The sequence below is a fragment of the Musca domestica genome, unplaced genomic scaffold (assembly GCF_030504385.1).
Source record: "Musca domestica strain aabys unplaced genomic scaffold, Musca_domestica.polishedcontigs.V.1.1 24, whole genome shotgun sequence".
Taxonomy (NCBI): domain Eukaryota; kingdom Metazoa; phylum Arthropoda; class Insecta; order Diptera; family Muscidae; genus Musca; species Musca domestica.
In genome coordinates this window covers 5,883,907-5,901,915 of record NW_026712272.1, presented here as the reverse complement: position 1 = coordinate 5,901,915, position 18,009 = coordinate 5,883,907, and the positions used below count along the sequence as shown (strand labels likewise).

At 34.5% G+C, this 18,009-nt stretch overlaps 1 protein-coding gene across 1 annotated transcript in view; it reads right to left on the bottom strand.

Moving 5' to 3' along the window:
* LOC101888470 (protein CREBRF homolog) overlaps positions 1-18,009 on the bottom strand; it is an 85,336-nt gene that overhangs the window by 54,210 nt on the left and 13,117 nt on the right. Inside the window, exon 2 of the mRNA XM_005180344.4 lies at positions 12,027-12,093. The gene's annotated coding sequence lies outside the window, so the exon portion shown is untranslated. The remainder of the gene's footprint in view (positions 1-12,026; positions 12,094-18,009) is intronic.

Sequence of the window (18,009 nt, the reverse complement as noted above, 5' to 3'; positions counted from 1 at the left end):
TGCAACAAGTTCTTTTAATTTATTTTGTATTTTCCTATATTTTTTAAATTAATAAAATAGCGCGAAAAATTAATGAAATGCCTGGATTTTCTTTCGAAAATATCATCCAAACTGTTCAATTTTTCAATTCCATGGCAAAACTGGTTGAGATTTGTAATGCACGCCCTGCAAGGTACGTCTCTTAAAATAATTGATTATGAAAATATTTTTATTTTTGTTTTTCAAGACAATAAATACATACTCAAAAAAGGCAGAAGTCGGTCGCACTTAAAATAATTGTGAACAGCTGGTAGCTTTACCTTACCTTTTTTATTGTACCATGTAAAGTATAAAAAACGTTATATCTCCACGAAGTTGACTACATTACATCTCTTCACTAAAATCATTTATTTTTTAGATATTTCAAAATTAGATTAATTGTGTAAAATAGATAACACATGTGGCTCCTTTCAAAAACCTGCTATTAATAATTTCTAAATTATTTAGTTATGAAACAGAATATAATTAATTTTCGCGTTTTTTATTCCCGCAAAGTTGGCAACATTGCAACACCTCACAAAAAGCTTTTATTTTATTCTTGATTTGCCCCCCATTTAGCACAAAAGAATTTATCTCCCTCTCTCTCTCTCTGTTCATTCAACGACTCTCTGTTTATTTTTATTTAACTTCTTCAATTCTTACATTCTCCACATTCTCTTCAAAGTCACTGCTGTGGTGTTTGTTTATCAAAAAACACGCTATACACATCGCCAAGAAATGGAAGACAGTCAGAAGGGGGGAAAATAGCAAAGCTCAGCTGTTTTGGTACATGCGCCTAATACTCTTCCCTTTTCACCATCTCCCACACACATACACACACATTGGTTCTCATTGGGACAATTTTTGCTTGGGGCTTTTCATTATTTACAATCTCATGACTGTAATACAAATGTTTCACTATTTTGTTTTGTTAACGAAATTCGTTGTAAACACAGCAATAGATGGAATATAATTCACCACCACGCCGCTAAACCCACATATACACACACACATTCTCTTGCGCTGGCAAGAAGGGAAGAAAAGAAGACTATACAATATTCAACACATGTTTTGTTTTTTTTTCCTCTTCTTCTACTCTTCGGCCTTTTCTTCTTCTTCTACTTCAATGTCGTCATCATCATCATGGCCCAGCGTGTAGTGGTCACAAAAAAAAAAAAATAAATAAAAACACTTACACATAAACATTGCTGTTGTTGATGTTTTTGTTATTATTTTTTCTCTATATTATTAATAAAAAAAAAATATTCTTTCTTTGTTAAGTCTGTTTTGGTATGTCAGGCGAGCGGACGTCTGTCTGATTCTGCTGATTGTTTGGCTTGTTACAAATGTATGAAAAGGGGAGAGGGTGGATGGTTGGTTGGTTTGTGGAATCAAGGCAGAGGGGTGTAAACAAAGAAAAACTGGCAAAATTTTTGGGCTGTGAAGAGAGAGGGGGTGCTGCTGGGTGGATGAATGGCAGCAGGATGGGTGCATGGATTGAGTGCATATACCTATGTGTGTGTTTGGGTACATTTTGGTGGGCGTTAAATACATTACACCACCCTCTCCACCGCTCTCTCAATCACTCTCTTTGGGAAATTTATAAGTTGTTGAAATGTAAACAAAGCACAAATTTTCTTTCTTTATGTTTGTGTTGTTGTTGCTGCTATTGTTTTGATATTATTGCCAGTCAGGCCAGTCAGTCATTCAGTCAGTTGGTCGTTGAGGGTGGAATATCCATCCACACAACAATTTGATCACTTTCGTAGGCTTTTCCATACCCCCCAACCCCCGGGACATTTCTCGTTCTTGCTCCTGTTCTACAAGACATTTTCTCTGAGACATTTTCATTTATGGCTGTAATGACTAGAGTACAGTTCCGCTGGTTAATGGTTTGTTGTTGTTATTATTGTTTTTGTTGTTATAATTTAAATGATTTTTAAATAGGCCTTTGTGTGATATATTAAATATTAATAAAAGAAAAGGCCACACGCTGTCCTACAGGGGTCCAGAATGGCAAAATTTTTTTTAAGAATTCTTATTTTTTTGAAAAAAGTTAAAAAGTATCAGTCGGTATTGCCTACATCTGTCGGCCAATGTTCGATTATTTAAATATATTTTGACTTCTGTTACGATTATTCAAATTGCTGACCCTCTAGGATAGAAGTTCCGAAGAAATGGGCCATATTGCCCATTTCGTGTCGGACCTAATTAAAGATGATAAAAATATTGTGACGTGCCAGGTTTGGACTAAAACGACTATTTCCTGCACTTTACATGAGAGATATGTGATAATTTGTAGAAAATATCAAAATGTGGGTGATGTCTACCAGATATAGTCGACCGAAGTATTCCATTTTTATACCCTCCATCATAGATAGTTTTGATAGTATATTAATTTCATCATTCCGTTTGTAACTCATCGAAATAATAATTTTAGACATATCAAAGTTTATATATTCTTGGTCGGCGTAAAATTCTAAGACGATTTAGACCTGTCCGTCCGTCCGTCCGTCTGACCGTCTGTTGTAATCACGCTAGAGTCAAAACGAATAGAAATACAAAGCTAAAATTTTCCACAGATCAGTCTTTTGCCTGCAGGCATGTCAAGTTCGAAGATGGGCTATATCGATCCACGATATCGTAAACTCCCCACATAACGGTACCCCCCGATATTCGGTATTTTGATGATTGTAGCCAAATTTTTCAATGAAATTGTCTGAAAATCCACAAAAGGAGTTCGTTCTGAGTACTTTACCCCCTGGCAGAGATATGTCTATATAGGTCCACGATATCGTATACCCTCCATATAACGGTATCCCCTATATTTTCGATTTCAGGGACATTATTCACGGAAGTTGTTTCAAATTTCGTATTTAGAATTCGTAATGGGTACTACGACCTATGACCAAAAAAATTGTATGCAGGCCCGAGTCTTGGTATTCCCCATATATCAGTACCTCCCTATATTCAATATTTTGACGATTTTAGGGACATTATTCATCGGAGTTGTTTCAAATTTCGTATTTAGAAATCGTAATGGGTACTAAAACCTATGACCAAAAATTTTGTATGCAGGCCCGAGTCTTCGTATAGGCACCATATATCAGTACCTCCCTATATTCGATATTTTAATGATTTTGGCGACATTATTGACCGGAGTTGTTTGAAATTTCGTATTTAGTGTTCGTAATGGGAACAACAGTCTATGACCGAAAATTGCGTATGCAGGTCCACGTCATCGTATAGCCTCCATATAACCGTACCTCCCAATATTCGGTATTTTGACGATTTCAGGTACAATATTCATCAAAATTGTTTGAAATGAAGTTCCTAATAGGTACTACAGCCTGTGACAGAAAATTGTCTATGCTGGTCCAGGTCTTCGTATAGCCCCGATATAACCTCCATATATTCGGTATTTTGATGTTTTAGCTACATTATTCACCGGGCATTTTTTTTAAGTTTCGTATTTGAATATTGTAATGGCTTATGGCAAAAGTTACCTATGCAGGTCCACGTCGTCGTATAGACCCCAAATATAACAGCAATATTCGGCATTTTTATGATTTTAACAGAATTTTTTAATGATTTTATAGAACAATGTGGCTTGTTTGTTCGGGATACCGTAGTATTTTGTTGTTGCAAAATGGTAATTTTTATTTTTTTTTTTATAATTCGTTCCAAGTGGTGGAGGGTATTCAAAGTTCGAAAGTTCGCCGAACTTACTGATTTTTTACTTGTTATAATTAGGATAAGAATTTGAATACCATTTTCGAGTAATGCGGATAAGTTTTCAGGGAATTTGGATGACTTTGAATAATTATTTTGGAATTCTGGTAATAAATATAAGCGATAAACACTTAAGGAAATGCGGAAAATGTGGATAAGCGTTTTTCATAATTCTGAAAATATGGATAATCACTTCTGAGTGACTGGATAAAACGGATAAATCTTTTTTTAATCTTTTGGACAATGCGGATAAACATTTAAGGTAATATAAATAAGGTGTATAACTATTTTTTTTAATTCAAATGATAAGGATACGGATTTTGGAACGTTCGGATAACGTGGTTAAAACATTTTGTAATTTTGGATAATGCGGATAAACATTTTGCGAATAACATGTTGGGGCATTTGTAAAATTCTGATTATATTGTTATGCATTTGTGAGTGTTTGGATAGCGTGGATAATTTTCAAGAATCGTCGATAACATTTTTAGACTAATTGTATAATGCGGATAAATCCTAAAGCTCATTCGGATAGCATCGATAACACCTTCAGATAATTTCAATAACGAATCTAAACTTATTTTCTCACAATACACTATTATATGCTCCCATTTATCAGCTGCATCAAACGGTTACTTTCATCTTCTCCGCCCGATGCTCTATTTGGCATCGGGCAAAAAATCCGAACAACAAAATTTCAGTGCTCATTTGTTTCGACATTAGACGGGATATAAAAATGGACATTAAAAATGTTGCATTGCATCGCTCAGCAGCAGACAAGCTGTATGTCGTAAAAAATCAAATGTGTGTTGTTGTTAGTTTTTATGAGTTTTTCAGAGAGACACCTCAATAATTTTTACATTGTCCGGTAACCGGGTTGACAGATAGTTTCATTGAAAAGATCATAAAAAGTTGAAATGGTTTTTTGTGATGTAACGACACGACTGAACTGGTAGTTGAATATGGAACTGTTCTTGAATATGGAATTGTTCTTGAATTTGGAATAGTTAAATATGAAATTGTTCTGGCATGAAAACATTATCCGCATTATACGAATGTCAGGAGGCATTATCCACATTATCCTGGGAACATATAAGCATTATCGGCGATATTCAAAGACATATAAATTTTATCCACGTTATCCAAATGACATATAAGTATTATTCGTATTATCCGAAAACATAAAAGCATTATCCGCGTTATGCGAATGACATATAATTATTATCCACATAATTCAAAAGATGTAAATGCATTATCCGTGTTATCCAAATGGCATATAAGCATTATCCACGTTATCCAAAAGCATATAATCATTATTCAGTTTATCCAAATGATAAATAAACGTTATCCGCATTATCCAAATGGCATATAAGCATTATCCATGTTATCCATATCATATACAATCATTATTCACGTTATCTAAAAGATTTAAATGCATTATCCGCGATATCCAAATGATGTAGCAGCATTATCCAGGTTATCCAAATGATATATAAGCATTATCCACGTTATCCAAAATATGTAAGTACATTATCCGTGCTATACAAATGATATATAAGCATTATCCATGTTATCCAAAAGATGTAAATGCATTATCCACGTTATCCAAAATACATATAATCATTATCCGCGATATCCAAATGATATATAAGCATTATCCATGTTATCCAAAATATGTAAATGCATTATACACGTTATCCAAAATACATATAATCATTATCCGTGTTATCCAAATGATATATAAGCATTATCCACCTTATCCAAATAATATATAAGCATTATCCACGTTATCCAAAATATGTAAATACATTATCCGTGCTATACAAATGATATATAAGCATTATCCATGTTATCCAAAAAATGTAAATGCATTATCCACGTTATCCAAAATACATATAATCATTATCCGTGTTATCCAAATGATATATAAGCATTATCCACCTTATCCAAATAATATATAAGCATTATCCACGTTATCCAAAATATGTAAATACATTATCCGTGCTATCCAAATGATATATAAGCATTATCCGCGTTATCCAAATGATATATAAGCATTATCCACGTTATCCAAAATATGTAAGAACATTATCCGTGCTATACAAATGATATATAAGCATTATCCATGTTATCCAAAATATGTAAATGCATTATCCACGTTATCCAAAATACATATAATCATTATCCGTGTTATCCAAATGATATATAAGCATTATCCACCTTATCCAAATAATATATAAGCATTATCCACGTTATCCAAAATCCGTGCTATTCAAATGATATGTAAGCATTATCCATGTTATCCAAAAGATGTAAATGCATTATCCACGTTATCCAAAATACATATAATCATTATCCGTGTTATCCAAATTATATATAAGCATTATCCACCTTATCCAAATAATATATAAGCATTATCCACGTTATCCAAAATATGTAAGTACATTATCCGTGCTATACAAATGATATATAAGCATTATCCATGTTATCCAAAAGATGTAAATGCATTATCCACGTTATCCAAATTACATATAATCATTATCCGTGTTATCCAAATGATATATATATGCATTATCAACGTTATCCAAATGATGAATGAGCATTATCCACGATATCCAAAATATGAAAATGCATTATCCGAGCTATCCAAATGACATATAAGTATTATCCACGTTATCCAAAAGGCATATACACATTATCCACGTTATCCAATGATGGATAATCATTATTCGTGTTATCGAAATGTCTAATTATCATAATCCATTGACGTAAAACCATTATGCATCTTATTCAAGGGTTGAAAATAACCGTATCCGTCTTATCCGAATGATGAAAAAACCTTATCCACACTATGAACATTTAAAAAATAGATTATCCATGTTATCCGAAAGACATGAATTTTTTATCCCCCTTAAGTTTACATCATAAATGCTATATTTCGGTTAGGAAAATGTTCCAAAAATCATTTTCCCAACATTTAAAAATTAGATTATCCATGTTATCCGAACGACATGAATTTTTTATCCTACTTAAATTTAGATCATAAATGCTATATTTCGGTTATGAAAATTTTCCAAAAATCATTTTCCCCGTTCCCCAAATATCTCAACAATATAAAAAAAGTTCCATCCATGTTATCGACACAGTGCAAATGTCATGGCCAATTACACGAAAATATTGATGATTTTCTTGTTATTTTTATAATTGTCCTAAGTACCTATGCCCCCACCTCCCCTCCTCTCACAAAACTTCCGGTCTTGTGCGTATCCAAATTACCTGGAATTTTTTAATGAAAAACATGAGAACCCTTGTTCAAGTTCTCTCCCCAAAAAAAGACGAAACGAAACGAAATTGAAAAATATTTTGCGTCGCAATAACGACGACGGCTCTATTTTTATAATAACTTTTTCTAGGATACGCCACCGATTGTTTGGTTTCCCTGTAATCCTTAAAACACCCACGTTCCAGTGATGCGACGACGACGACGACGACTTTGGGCCACAGTTGTGTCGAGTTTCTAATGCTTCTTCATGTTTTCAGTTCAATGCCAGTCGGAAGGAAGAACAGAAATTTACCATTTTTCTTACTTTTTTTCTCCTCGCAGGAGTAAAAAAAGTTATTTGAGAGAGTGGGTGGCTTTTGATGATGGAGTCTCTGCAACCCCCCATTCTATACATTATCACACCCACATACAACGCATGTCCTTCATCATTGGCGTGTTTTATTTATTTTTTGATGTTGTTGCCGTTTTTGTTTTTGTTTTCGTTGTTGTTTATTTATGTTGTAGTATTTCATTCGAATTCCCTACTACCTCAAATCCACTCCTACAGGATGATTTTCTGCTTTTCAGTTTGTTTTTTTTTCCAATTTTTGTTTTTGTTCGAATTTTGTTTATATTCCACAATTTCACAACAGAGAACCGAAACGAAGGTTAGTTGGGGAAAGGAAAATCATCCAGCCACCTTGTTGTGTGGGGGTGTAGTAGTATTAGTAGTATTTCTTGTTACATTCATAAATATGGCCTTGGCGCCATATTAATTTCTTTGACGTGCCTCGGCATTCGATATGTATAACCATTATTGGTCTCCACCTCATCGCACCATCTGATACCATAATTTTTGACAATTTTACACACATTTTTTGAACTCCCATGGAGGATGAGACATAGTTTTGTTGTTGTTGTTTTTTCGTGGAATTCACCAATTGTCTGGCCGCCACTATAATGAATGTATTTGTCTAGTGTTCGACATAGTGGAGAGATGGATGGTGCGCAGGTAAGTGGCATCAGTTTTGGGAAACTGTGAGAGGATTCCATCTTGTTGGACATCTCGATGATTAGAAGGAAAAAAGGTCATTATCCACGTTATCCAAATGGCATATAAAGATTATCCGCGTTATCCAAATCACGTACATGCATTATCCACTTTATCCAAATGATGAATAAGTATAATCCACTTTATCCAAATGACGCACTATCATTATCCACGTTATCCAAATGACTTATACATTTTATCCACATTATCCCAATAACGAATAATCATTATCCACGTTATCCAAATTACATATAAGCATTATCCACCTTATCCGTTTTATGAATAAGCATTATCCACGTTATCCAAATGGTGAATAAGCATTATCCACGATATCCAAATGACGACTTATCATTATCCACGTTATCCAAAGTTCATTTATGCATTATCCACGTTATCCAACTGACATATATGCATTATCCACGGTATCCAAACGATGAATAACCATTATCCACGTTACCCAAATGAAAACTTATCATTATCCACGTTATCCAAATTACAAATACGCATTATCCACGTTATCCAAATTACATGTATGCATTATCCACGTTATTCTAATGATAATAATCATTATCCGCAATATCCAAATGATGAATAACCATTATCCATTTTATCCAAATGATATATAAGCATTATCCACGTTATCCCAAAAATGTAAATACATTATCCGCGTTATCCAAATTATATATAAGCATTATCCACATTATCCAATTTATGAATAAGCATTATCCACGTTATCCAAATGGAGAATAAGCATTATCCACGATATCCAAATGACAACTTATCATTATCCACGATATCCAAATGCATTATCCACGTTATCCACATTACATATACGTATTATGCACGTTATCCAAACGATGAATAACCATTATCCACGTTATCCAAGTGACGACTTATAATTATCCATGTTGTCCAAATTACATGTATGCATTATCCACGTTATCCTAATGATAAAAATCATTATCCACAATATCCAAATGATGAATAACCATTATCCACTTTATCCAAATTATAATAATCATTATCCGCAATATCCAAATGATATATAAGCATTATCCACTTTATCCAAATGATATATAAGCATTATCCACTCTATCCAAATGACATATAATCATTATCCGCGTTATCCAAATGACTTTAAACATTATCCTCGTTATTCAAATAACTTATAAACATTATCCACGTTATCCAATTTATTAATTAATATTATCCACGTTATTCGAATACCGATTTTTTATACACTTAATCATATGGCTAGAGAGGGTAATACGGCCAAAACGTGCCTCATCTAAATAACAGTTTTAGACCCTATGTCTCTTTAGACCAAATCCGTTTCAGGACATTTCGAGTCGATCTAGCGATGTCTTTTTGTCTGGCTGGCTGGTGCGCACTATATCTCTCGAAGGAAGTATCCGATTTGGTCCAACTTTGGTACATCGCAATAGTATTGGCAAACTTAGATCAAGTTCGGAAATGGGAATTTCGGTCCACTTCTTTTGTACCTCCCCACAAAAGATTGAACATTTAAAAAAAATATTTTACTGCCCAGAAAGAGAAAGAGTAATCCGTTTTTGCTCCAAATTTGCAAATCCCAATATTTGAATCAGTGCTAGGTCAGGTGCGAAAATGGACAATATCTGTCCACTCCATCAAGTACCACCGCCACAAAGGGTCAGCGTTTTTAATAATCATAACTTTTATAAAATATTATGTAACAGTTCGATTGACTTCAAATTACACACATCAGAATATTTTTTATTAACCCAAGGTCTGGTGTGAAGATGGTATATATCGGTCTACTGCTTCTGGTACCTCATCCACAAAGCCTCAAAAATTTGGCCCGTCGCAATATTTATATCATATTTATTTAGGTTCGGACAATATTAACCCAAGGTCTGGTGTGAAGGTGGAATATATAGGCGAACTCCGGCTGGTACCTCACCCACAAAGGCTCAAAAATTCATATTTATATATTTAAATAATCTCATATTAGCTGAGGGTATACATGTGTGGGCAAAATCGACTGATACTTTATAACTTTTTTTTTATTCGCAAGTTCATTAAAAAATATATTTTTTAAAAAAATCTTAAGTACCCTTAGAAAAATATTTATAAAAATCCTACAAATCTTCTACACCTTTTAAAGCTTTCCAATTTTTCCATCTCGCCATACCACCCTCTACCATTGACTATGTTGCTGTTTACTTTTACTTTGCATTACCAATGGCATTTGTTTTCATTACCATCCTCTAGTTATGCTGCTGTCGTGGCTACTACTTCGCAATTTTGTTACGGCATTGACGTAAGCAATGCTGCTCCTCCATCATCACCGAAGTGGGTTCCCCTCGCCCCTCTGTCTCTCCAACAACATTGTTTCAAAACAACATAAAAATATTGTGGAAATGTGTTTTCATGGAAATGCATAGCTGTTGAATGTCACCCGCGCTTTAACCTTGTAAATAAAACATTGTTTACATTTGATTTCCGGTTCCATAAAAGAAAATCACAGCTTGTGGACTCCTACCTCTCACTCCCTTCCACCACGAAGTATAGGTGGCGCAATTGCAGTGCCCTTTTGGCAAGCTGTTGATTGTGGATAATTTACAGGGAACAGAGTGTAGTAAAAAAAACAAGAGAAATGGGATTTGCGATTCAAGGGCAAGTGCCAAGATAAATGAATGGCATTTAAGTGGGAGCGAGTGAGAGAAACCAAAATAATTGTAAGGTGGGTGTAGGGATCATTTTATTTACCCTTCAAACTAAATTCTCAATGTCTCCCCTAATATTTTTGCGTTGTTCCCCAAAATTTTAAAGATTTTTTTTTCGTAATTTTCATGGGAAAATCTTTACCCGAAGATCCTTGAAATTAAGCTAATTTCATATACAAAATGCCAAGGCAAAACCACAACAGCCAATGGCAAATCAAAGAGCATCGTTTTACTCTCTCACTTTCTGATGTCATGCTTCTTAGCCTTTGAAGTTTGGTAATGAGTTGGAAATTTTTTACTTTTGTTTTTGTGGTACAAGACAGCTTGACAGCGTTTTGTGGAAAGTGATATTCTCATGAAGAGTACTCCACCCATTTTTCATGTGAATTTTGGAAATTATTATAAACTTTATTAAATTCAAAGAAAATATATTAAAGAAATTTGTTGAGTTTTTTTTGTTGTGGAAAAATATGTCATTGTATGGGATATTTGTTTATTTTCTATTTGAAAATATTAGATGTTGAAGCATTCTGCTGTTGTTTACCGTTTGTCAGCCTAAATGTATGCAGCACACACTGAAAATGACACGATTTTTGCTATATTTTTTTACCCTCCACCATTCTATGGAGGGTATATTAACTTTGTCATTCCGTTTGTAACTTCTCATAACTCGGACATTATTGACCGGAATTATTTCAAATTTCACATTTAAAGTTCGTAACGGGTACTACAATCTACGACAAAAATTTGTGCATGCAAGTCGGTACCTCCCAATAGTCGGTATTTTGACGTTTTCAGCAACACTATTCACCGAAATCGTTTCAAATTTCGTATTAGAAGATCTTAGTGGGTAATACAACCGATGACAAAAAATTTCGTGTGCAGGTCCACGTCTTCGTATAGTCCCCATATAACGGTTTTCCTTTAAGTGGTAGTTTTCGGATTTTTTTGAAATGGTGGAGGGTATTAGAAGTTCGGCCCGGCCGAGCTTAGCTGCTTTTTTACTTGCTTATGATTGGGAAATCCGAATAAGATTATATATAAATAAATCAAAAACCCCTGCAATTATGAATATCTCTAGGTAAAGAAACAGGCCAATACTCCACCAAAAAAGTTATTACATATTGTCTGATATTGAAGCAGACAGTTTTCATTCTCATACGTTTTTTCTGATCCATAGCAAAACATGTGTATGTTCGGAAAATTTTATATAGGAGAAGTTTGATCACAACAAGATGTAATTTATAAAACTTACCTCTTATTTTGGCAATGAACCTTATCTATTCAACATTTCGCCAGCAATAGGGGAAATTATCGAGATTCTGGAAATAAAATAAATTTAAAACCATAAGTAACTTTAAAGAAACATATAAAAGAAGTACAGGGTGAGATAAACTGAACTGAAACCGATTTCAGACTGCTGTCATTTCTAAGCCACTCGTCCGACGAGATGTTAAAATTACTCCAGTGACCGCTCATTATATTGTTTACAAGCGTACAAAAGCATTTTGGTGAGAAATTTTCAGAATAAGTAATTCATGATGGATTTCAAGCGTGCTAGTGTGATTTCTTTATATTTGGCAGGAAAACCACAAGTGGCTATAGTTAGAGCACCCCACCATTTAAATGTGAATAAATCTCTTGTTCTCGTTACCGTGATACTGGTAGCGTAGCCCGACGTCAAGGAAGTGGACGGAAGAAAACAGCAACATCAGCAGAAATGATTCGAAAAGTGAAGAAGCGACTGGATCGAAACCTGCGTCGCAGTGGCCGAAAAATGGCTCGTGAGCTGAACATATCACAATATGTCGGCATTCGGCAAATATTGAAAAATGAGCTCGGGGTAAAGTCATTGAAATTCCAAAAAGTTCAAGAACTTACCCCGCAACTGAAAAAATAGACTCAAAAGAGCTAAAAAGTTTCTTCGCTCGGCCGAAAGTGATGAACTGCCGAATTTGGTTTTCTCCGATGAGAAAACATTCGTTGTCCAGCAGTTTGTAAACAAACAAAATGCAACCATCTTGGCGGCAGACGTTGGACATTCTAACAGGATTCAACACCATCGCACTCAGTACGCGCCAACCAAGAATGGCTAAAAAAGTGAGGATCCTCGCTTCATTTCCAGCGCACAATGTCCACCAAAATCTCCGGATACCAATCCGTTGGACTATTGTGTCTGGAGTATTTTGGAAAGCAAGGTTGGCACTAAAAATAGCAAAGTGGCGATTCGCCAGAAATTGGCAAAAATACCGAAAAGCAACATTCGTGCAGCGTGTGACGATTTCATTGGCCGTTTTAAGGCCATAATTCGTGTCAAATGTGACCAATTTAAACAAATCTAAGCTTATTTTAAAAGTTTGATGCTATTTCCGACATTTTTGCTTTCATTCAACAAAGTTTAATAAATGTAAAAATTATGGCGTTTGACTTTTTTGCCGTTTTTATCTCACCCTGTATTTAAAAAAGATGAAAAGTACCAGAAGATTTCTTTCTTGACGTCCAGTGAGTGAGCCTTCCAAATATTTGTAACCATAATAATAATAATAATAATAAAAATAATAATAATAATAATAATAATAATAATAATAATAATAATAATAATAATAATAATAATAATAATAATAATAATAATAATAATAATAATAATAATAATAATAATAATAATAATAATAATAATAATAATAATAATAATAATAATAATAATAATAATAATAATAATAATAATAATAATAATAATAATAATAATAATAAAAATAATAATAATAATAACAATAATAATAATAATAACAAGTAAAAAAGCTTCATGGATATTCGAAATGTTAACCCTTTGTGGGGGAGGTACCAGAAGGAGTGGACCGATATACTCAATCTACACACCAGACATCGAGTTTATAAAAATATTACGATGTCTTTAATTTGAAGACTATCGGACTCTTACATCATATTTTATAAGAGTTAAAATTATTCAAAATATTCACCCTTTGTGGGGGAGGTACTTGATGGAGTGGGCAGATATTGTCCATTTTAGTACCTGGCAAAAATATTGGGATATCCAAAGTTTACACAAAATCGAATGATCCTTCCTCCTTCTATGAGTTAAATTATTTTCTTTGAAAATGTTGGCCTTTTTTTTGGGGGGGGGAGGTATCAGAAGTTTTAAGTATTTTTTATTGATACTAAAATGAGGTACATTTTAATAATTTTTATAAAACCCCTACCCAAAAGTTTTCATTCTTCATTTATTATATTTCTTTTTTTTTAAGTTTGTATTATCCTCTGCATTTGAAAAATTAAAAAAAAAGTCAGACGAAAAATGCCACTTAAATGAAAACCCTTATTTGGAGCCTATTCGAAGACGTGGTCCATCATAAGTAATTGTTTATCATTGTCTGTAGTACCGATTCCGAACTTCAAAGACGAAATTTGAAACAATTCCGATTAAAAATGTCGCTAACATCATAAAAATAACGAATATAGGAAATCATCGTTATATTGGGGCTATACGATAGCGTGGACCTGTACACGAACTTCAAATACGAAATTTGAGACAATTCCCGTCTATAATGTCTCTAGAATCATTAAAACACCAAATATTGGGAGTTACCCTTATATGGGGGCTGTACGAAGTCGTAAACGGACTCAAAACTTTTAGCCTTCTATCTTATTTCGTTTGAGGGACCATCAGATCGCCTATGGAGACTTGTTTGGAAATCATTTGGCTCTTATTGAAGTCGGTTCTTAAAATATAATCATCAATAAGGGTTTTTTCCAAATCGGCATTTTTAATAGCATTTTTTCCGAAAATTAGAAAAGCTGTGCATTTGGACTCCGATTTACGGAAAATCGAAGTATCTGAAATTATTTTGGATTATAAGACATATATATGTTTCGAGATTTTTTTTTTTTTCGAAAATTGGAGCATTTTGAGTTTCCGAAATTACTTTTCAAATTTAATGCATATATATTTAAGGCATATAAATTCATAAGATAAATCCTCGTCAGCTTTCATTTGTATCGGATCTCTCTACCGCTGTCATAAAATAATGTTATTGTTCCTCATAAGGGTTTTCTGTTCTTTATAACAGATTTTCCTACAAAACAATTTTTCTTTGATGACTTCAACTAAAACCACACCGAAATAAAAACATTTGAAAATTTACCTGTCCTTTTTTCCTTTCTTTGCCACTACACCACACAATTTGCGCTTTGAAAGCGAATCACAAGAGAGTTCCAAATAATAATGTTAGAATAATTTCAAAATTATGTTTTATCACGAAGTTGCGAAACGGATATAACGCATAAAATTTGCCAAGTTTATTTAACAACTTCCTTCTTTGCGATTAACAAAAACAAAGTCGGAAAATGTGGTACGAAACGAAAACAACGAGAAAATGAAGAAAAACTTAACTACCCGAAAACACGAAAACGATGAAGTAATACGCGCGCGATATGCTGTTTCTAACAAAGACGAACGAACGAGCGAGCGAGCGACTAAACGACCGACTTCCCTGAATTGCACCAGAAAACTGTGTCAAAGAGTCGCTTTCGCTGAGATAATAAAGCAACAAAAATGAGAAAAGGACAAGAAAAAAAAACGGGAATACTACTACCACACAAAGGAAGCAGGAATACGCAACAACAACAACAACAATAGATGTCAAGAAAAAGGAGCAAAAGGAAGAGAGTGTCAAACATGCAGGATAATAAAAAAGGAATAACGCGAATTCAATGGTGGAAAGCCTTCACTCACACACACACACACTTACACACTCTCTCACTCGAGAGCACAGGAGCAACAACAACCACCCCAAGTGTATGGTGTTTTCATCCTGGTACAGGTTTCACCCCAACAAAAGTAACTGCCACATGAAGGGGAGTTTCTCTTCAAATCCCGTCGAGCTTGTTGTAACACACCATACAACCGCGTGCTGCCTCTCCCTCTCTCTCTCTCTCTTTCTGGGAGAACAAGAACCCCTTTTTTTGCACAAACCTTAAATTCCTGCATTAGGAAAAGCAAATCATTTCAGACACAGATAACTGACGCCGCTTAGTCTTGGTATTCCACTCCTCTCCCCACCGGCTTTGGGGGAATGACAAAAACAACCCTTGTTTTGTTCGCGGAGTTAGGGTAACTTCTTGGCTAAATTTATGTTTTTTTTTTGCTTCTTCTGTTCTTCGGGATAGGATTGTTGCTCCTTAACCATCCATTGCCATTTGCAGGCCTAATGACTAAGCCTCCGCTTTTTTTTTTTTTTTGGTTTTACTTGTTTTTGCTTTGGTAGGAAGGAAGCTCTGTGTCTGTGCGTCTCGTAAAAAAGTACAGCAGCAACAGGATAAAAATGAGTTAAGTGCTTTGGGTGCTGGTTCACGAAAAAGGGAACCATTACTCTAAATGATAAGCGGAATTTGAAGGGGGGAAGAAGAAGGATGTTGTCAATAAGATTGCTTCTTGGAAAGTATCATCATCCGAATCACCACCAGCACCACCATCATTTCACATTTTTAACATAAAGGAAAGGGTTCAATTTTGGCGAAATGAGTAACAGGGATTTTCATCTGACTTTCCAAGAAATCTTCAAATTCAATTATTGTTTAATAATTTGCGATTTGAAGTTTTTCAATAATTGAAAAAGTTTTGGAAGGAATCGAACATCCTTAGGAGGGCATCAATGACTGGAAACTATTCTAGAGTTGTTCAAAACATAAAATATATCCCATACATGGACTTGGCCATCTTATGAGAAGACTATAATTTTTCTATGGAGAATATGTACGCGTCTGCTAAGGAAAAGACATCTACTAGGTCTTTTTAGGTAAAGATTTTAGTTTTTCTAACTAGATAACCCTAAATAAATACCAGGTATTCTTTGGCGAGAACCTCTGCATCATCTAAGAAGAGAAACTCAACATCAGTAGATGGCTAGGCGTCTTCCAAAGAGAAGATGTCCTTATCTTCTGTGGAGAAGAGTTTAAGTTCTTCTGTGGGGAGGACCTGAACGTGTTCTGTGGAGGTAGTTACATTAAAATATATAAGGAGAAGGACTCGATATATTTAATCTTTACAGGACCTGGTGGTCTTTTTCATAGAAGACCTGGACGTCTTCTCTATATAAGATCTGGAGATCATATCCCTAGAAAAGCTGATAGGCTTCTCCTCAGAAGATTTCATGGCCTTTGGGTGCTGGTTCACGAAAAAGGGAACCATTACTCTAAATGATAAGCGGAATTTGAAGGGGGGAAGAAGAAGGATGTTGTCAATAAGATTGCTTCTTGGAAAGTATCATCATCCGAATCACCACCAGCACCACCATCATTTCACATTTTTAACATAAAGGAAAGGGTTCAATTTTGGCGAAATGAGTAACAGGGATTTTCATCTGACTTTCCAAGAAATCTTCAAATTCAATTATTGTTTAATAATTTGCGATTTGAAGTTTTTCAATAATTGAAAAAGTTTTGGAAGGAATCGAACATCCTTAGGAGGGCATCAATGACTGGAAACTATTCTAGAGTTGTTCAAAACATAAAATATATCCCATACATGGTCTTGGCCATCTTATGAGAAGACTATAATTTTTCTATGGAGAATATGTACGCGTCTGCTAAGGAAAAGACATCTACTAGGTCTTTTTAGGTAAAGATTTTAGTTTTTCTAACTAGATAACCCTAAATAAATACCAGGTATTCTTTGGCGAGAACCTCTGCATCATCTAAGAAGAGAAACTCAACATCAGTAGATGGCTAGGCGTCTTCCAAAGAGAAGATGTCCTTATCTTCTGTGGAGAAGAGTTTAAGTTCTTCTGTGGGGAGGACCTGAACGTGTTCTGTGGAGGTAGTTACATTAAAATATATAAGGAGAAGGACTCGATATATTTAATCTTTACAGGACCTGGTGGTCTTTTTCATAGAAGACCTGGACGTCTTCTCTATATAAGATCTGGAGATCATATCCCTAGAAAAGCTGATAGGCTTCTCCTCAGAAGATTTCATGGCCTTTACCATAGGTCTATAAGTCATATCGACAGAAGACTTGGTAGCCATAACCTTAGAACTCGAAAAGGTTTTCTTCATATAATACCAGGTTCTCACACCTAGATCTAGCAGACCTTTTCAACATGAAAGGCCCGGTCTTTGCCTTGAGTTCTTGCCCCTAGAAAATCTGATCTTCTTCCAGGAACTAATTTTTTTTTTAAGAGACTTAGAGGTCTTCTCATGAGAAACCTAAAAAACCTCTTATT